We start from the raw sequence: 7,759 nt of genomic DNA, 5'->3' as shown, positions 1-7,759 counted from the left end.
CAGGGCGGCTAGGGTCTGGAACCAGCTTCCAAGAGAAGTGGTGCAGGCTCCTAACCTGGGGGTGTTTAAGAGGAGGTTAGACGAACACCTTGCCGGGGTTGTTTGACCCCAGTATTCTTTCCTGACGTGGCAGGGGGTCAGACTAGATGATCTGCTCAGGTCCCTTCCAACCCTAGAAACTATGAAACTAGGGAAACCATAGCATCTAGGGTCCCATTGCTGCAAAAGTTTTTAAAAATACACTGAAGACACCTCAGGAAGAGGGCCATGCTCCACACTACAGAAGATGGCAAAAAACCCCATACTAATCTGATGGTGTGGTGGGGTAAAATTCCTTCCTGACCCCAAATATGGTGATCAGTCTGACCCTGAGCAGACAGGGAAAACCCTCTATCCAGGTTTAAATCCAGCAGGAGCACTGGCACACCTTAAAGCCCAATCCCCAGCCTTGGCTGCAGCCAAAACACAGTGGTGACACTATGCCTCTGAGGAAGGCCTGAAAAAAACACTGACACATATAGCAACTGTGGAGGGCAGGGTCTGGTGCGGTTGGGCGGGTGGGGAGGGTGCCTTCTAGAGCTCAGAAGCATGGGAGATATTTATAACAGAACATAGGCCTAGATGATCCCTGACCAGTGGCTGGCTGGCCTTTTCTTGAACAGCTCTAATGATGGAAAGTCCACAACTTCTAACAGCAAAGAGGTTTTTTTCCTGATATCCAATCTAATTAGCAACCCTCTGGTTCTGCTGCTTGCAGTGCTGTAGCCTGCTCTCTAGCAGGCAGATTTTCTTTGCAGTTTTGCTCACTTTTTTGTGCATTGCACATTATGTCAACCACCTGCAGCTTTGCAGAACCCTCTAAGTAACAACGGTTAGGAACTGTTTCGTTAAAGTGTGCGTGTATGCGTGCATGCGTCTTCTCCAGACTGTGGAATAAACTCCCTCCAGAGGTGATGCAGTCACCTTCCCTGGAGGTTTCCAAGAGGAGACTGGACAGTCACCTCGCTGGGATTACCTAACTCCAGTTGTCTTCCTGCCTAGAGGCGGGGATGGGTGGGGGGAGGGGGGGCCTGATTATCTGCAAGGTCCCTTCATAACAATATGAATCTATGAATTACATCTCTAGGAACTTCCTTATTGACAAAGTTCAGAGGGAGGCTAAGCTGGTTGAACAGCAGCATGCCAATGGAAGAGATTGAGTGTTGACAGGTAAAAGGGAATGCATATTATAAAAGCAATTTGAAATATTCATGCTAGGTTATAAATAAACTATTTTCATTGGGGGGAGGGGGTAGAACTGGTGACACTGAGAGTTCAATGTCACTATTGGAACAAAGATCTTAACAGAATTCAAAAAAGGATTTTATAAACAGTCCCCCCCAGCAAGTAATTGATGTGTCACCTACAATTTTTTCCAGTCAGGTCATGTGTGTATAGAAATAAAACTTCTGTCTCCTCAGTGGTGAAAAACAGGGTTTATTAGCTCTGTAACTACATCGCCTCTTGGAATGTGGGAAAACTATCAATATATGAAACTCAGAGAAACAATATCAAATGGAAGATACTTCCCATAAAGGCCTTCAGGAGATGTATGATAAAGGTGTATCATAAAGAAGGTGTATGATACTGACATTCTGTTTCATTAAAAAAAAAAAATGCACCATTTCTTCCAGTTCTAGAAATACTAGGAGCCGGTGTACTTAAATCAATAAACCTTGATAATCACCTCAATAGTAGTCAAAGCTCATACCATTGCTGCATTACCCAGAGGTCAATAATCTTAAGAGTCTAGCATACTATATTATACAGCCACATCTTAAATCAAATGAATTACTGCAGTAATATGTGCCATGCCATGGAAAGCATTGTAATCTAGTGAATAGGGCTGATGATTCTATTTCCAGCTCTGCCTCTAGACTAATGCTCATTCTAGACCAATGTTTCTCTGCCCTCCCGTTGCCTGTCTTGCCTATTTAGTTTGTAAGCTCACTATGGAAGAGCAGCTTTCACAATATGCTTGTGCAGCATCCAGCTTAGCTGTGGACTAAAAGTTATATAAATAATAGCATACATCATGTATAGAATTGTATCATAGTACTTAAGGTCAGAAGGGTCCTAAACAGATCACCAGGTCCGACTTCCTGCACCAGGCAGGGACGGGTGATAGGATCATATCACCCCAGCCAAATATCTGTCCAGCCTCCTCTGGAAGACCCCAAAGGTAGGAGAGAGGACCACCTCACTTGGGAGTCCATTCCAGAGCCTGGCAGCCCTGTCTTCTTCTGATGGCTCTAAATAAATTGCACTTCCATTTTTTGTCTTTTATAACTTATAACTTTTATAACTTAACTGTTATTCATACTCCTGTACCCAGGATAAAATCTCACAGGCCTTACAAAGAGCTGAATTTGTACTTTCTTGGGGCCTATAACCTTAGTGTGAAGCTTTGGGGTGATCACGGTAGCAAATATCAGGCCCCAGGGGTGACTGGTAGCCACTCAGTTTCTGCTTCATCGTGGCTCTCTGGATGCCCTCCTCATTTTTTCACCTACCATGCCTTGATGTAAATATTTAATTTGGAAAAGGGAGGCTGCCCAGGGGTCCCAGAATGAGGCTTCACCCTCTAACAGGCTGTGTTATAGTGCATTAGTCACCTTAAAAGATAATTTGGTGGCCTCTGAATTCCCCTTTAGCCATGTCCATGCCTTGCAGATGTTACTGTCCAATTGATCTCCCTTGTAGGTGTCTTGGCCTCCTCAGCTTTCACCCCTTTTCTCTCACTAGGACTTCTAGCCTAGGCCCACTGTGTTAGACCTGGCTTCTGGGCTCCAGCCCTTGCCTCTGCCCTGTCCCAGGCATGTCTTGCCTGCTTTGGCTCTGGACTTACTGGCTCAGTCTCCACACTGCTGCAGGCACTGTACTTAATGGCCTTGTCCTTCTGCCCTGCTTTGGGCATTGGGCTCTCTGGCCCTTTCTTTGCCCTGGGCACTGGGCTCAATGGCTCAGTCTCCTCTCTATTCTGGGCACTGGGCTCAATGGCTCAGTCTCCTCTCTATTCTGGGCACTGGGCTCAATGGCTCTGTCTCCTCTCTATTCTGGGCACTGGGCTCAATGGCTCTGTCTCTAATCTGCTCCCTGGCACTGCTGAGATCTCTAGCACCACTTTATAAGCCCAACACAGACCTCCAATATAAATTATAACAAAACATATGCCTACTGGCTATAACACAAACTAGCCTCACACAGGGTTCAAACATAACCCCACAGTGCTGGCTGTACCACCAGGCTTACCCCTGCCCTGTGCTGTATTCCTTGCAAGTTAGCAGCATTCTACTTGCGTTACACCCAGGTTGACCAGGTGTTTCTCTGCAAACCTCCTGTCATGAAGCTCTTTCCACAGCAGTCTCCAGGCCAGACTGCCTGCCTAGGTTCAGACGTGGGCTTATATGTTCCCTAAGCCCTGCTCCATTCTGGTCAGATGACTTCCCCAAGCTGGTTGCAGGTGTGCCTTTACCTTGATGGACCACTTACTGCCTAGGCAGTACATGGCCCCTGTTTACCTGCCTGGGCTCTAGCTGAGGCAGTTTCTCCCCTTAAAGTAACAGGGGCTCTAAGCTCTCCATTACAGTCATCAACACAGGTACAAAGCTGATGGTATTTCAAAAAAAAAAAACTGAAAATGCTTTGGCATCTCAGTTCTGTTCAAAGGAGAAACAATAGGGTTTATTTTTATGGGGCTGTCTTCATAAAAAGTGTTAATATCTCTCCAATCAAAAAACCTTTGAGGGAGAATCTTAATGCTTTTTACAGAATGCAAAGCAAAGGGATGGCATAGAAATAAAAGAGGAATAAGCTGCTTGCTTCACAACTGACAGTTTAGGATGAGATTACACATTACAATTAGACTTTGTTAAGGGCACTTAAAATGTGAATAATAACATGTTCAAGCTCATTAACAAGTGCTAAAACCCTCTAAGAATTTTAAAGTTACCTCAGTTCAGGCAAGGATTATCTATGAGCTGTGCTAGCCAGTTCAACTTAGTCTAACTTCTGACAGGTTCAGAGATTAAACAACCAATTTGTGGTCCACCAGCATCCCAGGAAGCACCATTTCCCAGTGGACCAGCCATCCTCCTAGATTCTCATGCCCCCACAATGACAGGCCAGACAGTGGAGCAGTGGCTGGTGAGAGGAAAGGGGAGAAGTAGGGAATGGGGGCTGCAGGGGGTCCAGTGGGGCATGCATGCTTGCAAGTATGCACACACACACATCCATCCATAGACTTGTCTTTATTTGCCACCACCACTGCGCAACACAGCTGGAGCAGTGAAAGCAGGGGTCCTGTCTCTGACTGCATGGGGCCACACTGGGTCTGAAAGCACACAGGAAGCCCCTCCCATTACTGCATAAGCAGTTGTGGGGGTTTGTGGAACATGTGTGTACCGCTGACTGTCACCACCCCCAGCAGCAGCAATAAGTTGGGTACTCCCTCCACACTCCTGAGCTCTACGCAGCCCTGTGCTGTCAGAGACGGCACCTGCTGCTGCTGCCGCCACTCCAATTCCTCAGCTATGCTACTTGGTAGTGATAGCAGCCAAATGCAAGTCTTGGAACAAGTGTGTGTGCACACTTGTGGCTGGGACTGGGTGTGTTGCTGCTAGAGAGCGGAGTGAACAGAACGAGCGGAGTGAACAGAACAGGCATGGAGCAGACTTGTCAGTTCCTTGTCATGCCCCTTCTTATCATCTCTCTAGTGCTGTGCACATTGTAGCTTTAACCCTGAATGTGCAACTGCAGGCACATCTACAAAAGACGCTGACTGTGCAGTAGCCCAATACTACTGTGCAGTAGCATCACATGGCAAAAGCCATGATGTGAGGCTACTGCACAGTCATATTAGGCTACTGCACAGTAGCATCACAAAAAGGTGTTCACCAGCGCTACTGCACAGTAACTCAGGTTACTGAGCATTTATTTAGTATTTAGTAATACATAAATAAATGTACAATAATGACTGCACAGTGGTGTCTCATGTAGACACAGCCTGCTTGTACTAACTTTAATAATGATTTAACATTCCTTAGAGTTAGCAGATGCAAATTATAAAGTATTAGCATACCCTTAGAGACAATAGTAGGCTAAAATAAGCAAAAAGCTTTCAAGGCTGACTCTGCTAAAGGAAAACTGGTCAAGCAGTCTCCATCAGTACTCACACAACCCTTTATACTTTCCCAGATAAGTAAGGCTGCACTAACAGTAAAGGAGTGGAGAAGAAGACTAGGAGGTCTTTATGCTAAATAGCACTCTGGGTTCCTGCGTTAAATCAGCCATCATGGATGAAAGGTGGCAGAAAGGTTACGTGAGCCTAGAAACATGTAGACAGGGCTGGCAGAAATCTTTCCTTTAAAATCGTATTTATGCATAACTTGCAAATTTTTCACAAATGGGTTTCTTCTGCAGAAAATGTCCTTTTTACTGTTAATTTGAAAAACAAAGCCTTTGGGGCTGAGAAATTAATTTTTTTTTGCTTTTCAGTCCAAATGAATTGTTTTTCAATTTTTCAATGAAAAGTCAATATTTTACACAAAGAAAAAGGCCCTGTTTTCCAAGGAGTAAAATGTGCAATAGAAAGATGTCATCAACAGAAATCAAAATGCTTCAAAGCTTGCTTGTGTAAACTGGGTAAGCTAAACAGCTTTTCTAGTTTTCACAAGGGGACTTACAAGGACACAGACTTGCCATAGCAACAGAGCAACAGCTGGAGGGAATAATTCTACTGGACAATATTTAATGCACATGGATTTCATGTGTTAGTATGTTTCAGGAGAGTTAAAACTATGGGATATATGTGAGAAGTTGGCTATTTGTGAAAAGTTGACTGTTTTCTAAGAAACAGCACAATACATCATTACTGCTAACACATCATAAAAAAGTGTTAGCAATAATCATGTACTGTGCTGTTTCTTAGAAAATAGTCACTTGTGTAAAGTCTATGAAGCCAGCTTTCTGTTTTTAGCCTCTGATATCAGAGGTGTGTGCACTAAGGCCTGTGTGTGGGTATGGGCATGGAATGGGAGGCTAAAAGCAGACAGTCAGCTTGATGCAAGGCATCTTGGTTCTAACTTGTATCAGTACTGGTTTGAGACAGTGGGTTACATAGGGCTTGTATTAGACACAATCGTTCTGTGGCAGTGTTAATAATTTGGATAATTCACAGGTCCTTTATGTGTGATGGTGGGCTTAGAATAATAGAATCTTAGAAAATTAGGGGTGGAAAAGATCAGGGGTTCATCTAGTCCAACCACATGCTCAAAGCAAGACACCAACTGTATCACCCCAGGCAAGGCTTTGTCTAGCTGGGTCTTAAAAACTTCTTGTCAGTCTGTGGTTTGGTGTGGGACAACATCTCACATGTGAACTTAGCTCACTGTCTGTTCTTAGCCAGAATGAATAGTTAGGGCTTGTCTCTCTCAGTAGCAGTCTCAGGTTTACCCTGGAGGTGGTATAGACATCTCCTTACTGCACAGGAGTTTCCAGGTAGCTTGCCATTCTTTCAAACTTGCTGCATGTTAGAGATTCAGGGTTCTGGGGCACCCTGGGGTGTTGCCAGATCCTTTGAAGGGTGCCAGCAGGTGTGAGGAGATAAACAGATAAGCAAAGTAGAGAAATGCAGGTTTAGTCTTTTCTCCTACTTCCCAGCCCATCTGCAAGGGGTTAAGCACTCTAATATGTAAAATCATTTTTTAAATTGGGTGTTACTCAATTTACAAAAGTTATGGATGGAATCTTGAGTGCAAAAAGGTTTGAGAACTACTACTGTATGTGAAGAGCAGGGCCGTCCCTGGGGGAGGGGGACTGGAGCGACTGCCCCAGGCCATGCACTTTGGAGGGCCCCACAGAGCTGGGCGGAGAGGCCACGGTCTCTCCTGCAGAGCCTGCTTAGCGCTGGTGACTCTGCACTGCCACTGGCACCAATTTCACATTCAGCAGCTCACCATCCCCTTTTCCCCACTGCCACCACTGCCACTAGCTTCTTCATGTCTGGGCTCCACACAGCCTGATTTGCCTTGGGGCCCGCACCCTGCTAAGGTCATCTCTGGCAAAGAGCATTTAATTTTGGAGTTTTTGTAGAGTAATGAGTGTGGTGTCACCCTCTAGTTTAATTTAGTGCACGTTAACCTTCTCCTATAGACAAGTCAGTATGCAATTTTCTTACTGCTTGCTTTAATTTTTCAAAATCTTGTGGTTACTTTAGCTTGATGTTAGGATGTGCATTGAATATTAATGGGCACATCTACACATGCAATTAATGCAAAGCAATAAACTCTTAAGTGATTTGAACATGTGCCCAGAAGCAATAAACTATGAGGCAATAAACTGCGGAGTTAATTGCTGCTTGAACGTGCACCTAGGAGAGCAGCATGTTGAACTGGGTCAGAGCAGCCCCAACTGGCAGGGGACCCAGAGGTTCAGCTCCCTCTGGCAAAATGTGCTGCAGAAGGGCTAGCTGGGACATGAGGGTGCTTCAGTGTGGGGCTCGCTGACAAGCAGCCCATACACTTGAAGCACCCTTGTGCCCTAGCTAGCCAGGGCAGCATCAAAAGCAACTTGTTTAAATTTGCTGATGATACCAAATTTGGGGTGAGGTCAGCACACTAGTAGGGAGGGAAAGATTGCAGCAAGATCTGGATAGGTTACAGGAGTGGGCTAACATAAACAGGGTGCGTTTCAATACTGACAAGTGCAGGGTGCTGCACTT

The sequence above is a fragment of the Crocodylus porosus genome, unplaced genomic scaffold, assembly GCF_001723895.1.
Source record: "Crocodylus porosus isolate Cpor-Errol unplaced genomic scaffold, CroPor_comp1, whole genome shotgun sequence".
Taxonomy (NCBI): domain Eukaryota; kingdom Metazoa; phylum Chordata; order Crocodylia; family Crocodylidae; genus Crocodylus; species Crocodylus porosus.
This window is presented reverse-complemented; position numbering follows the sequence as displayed.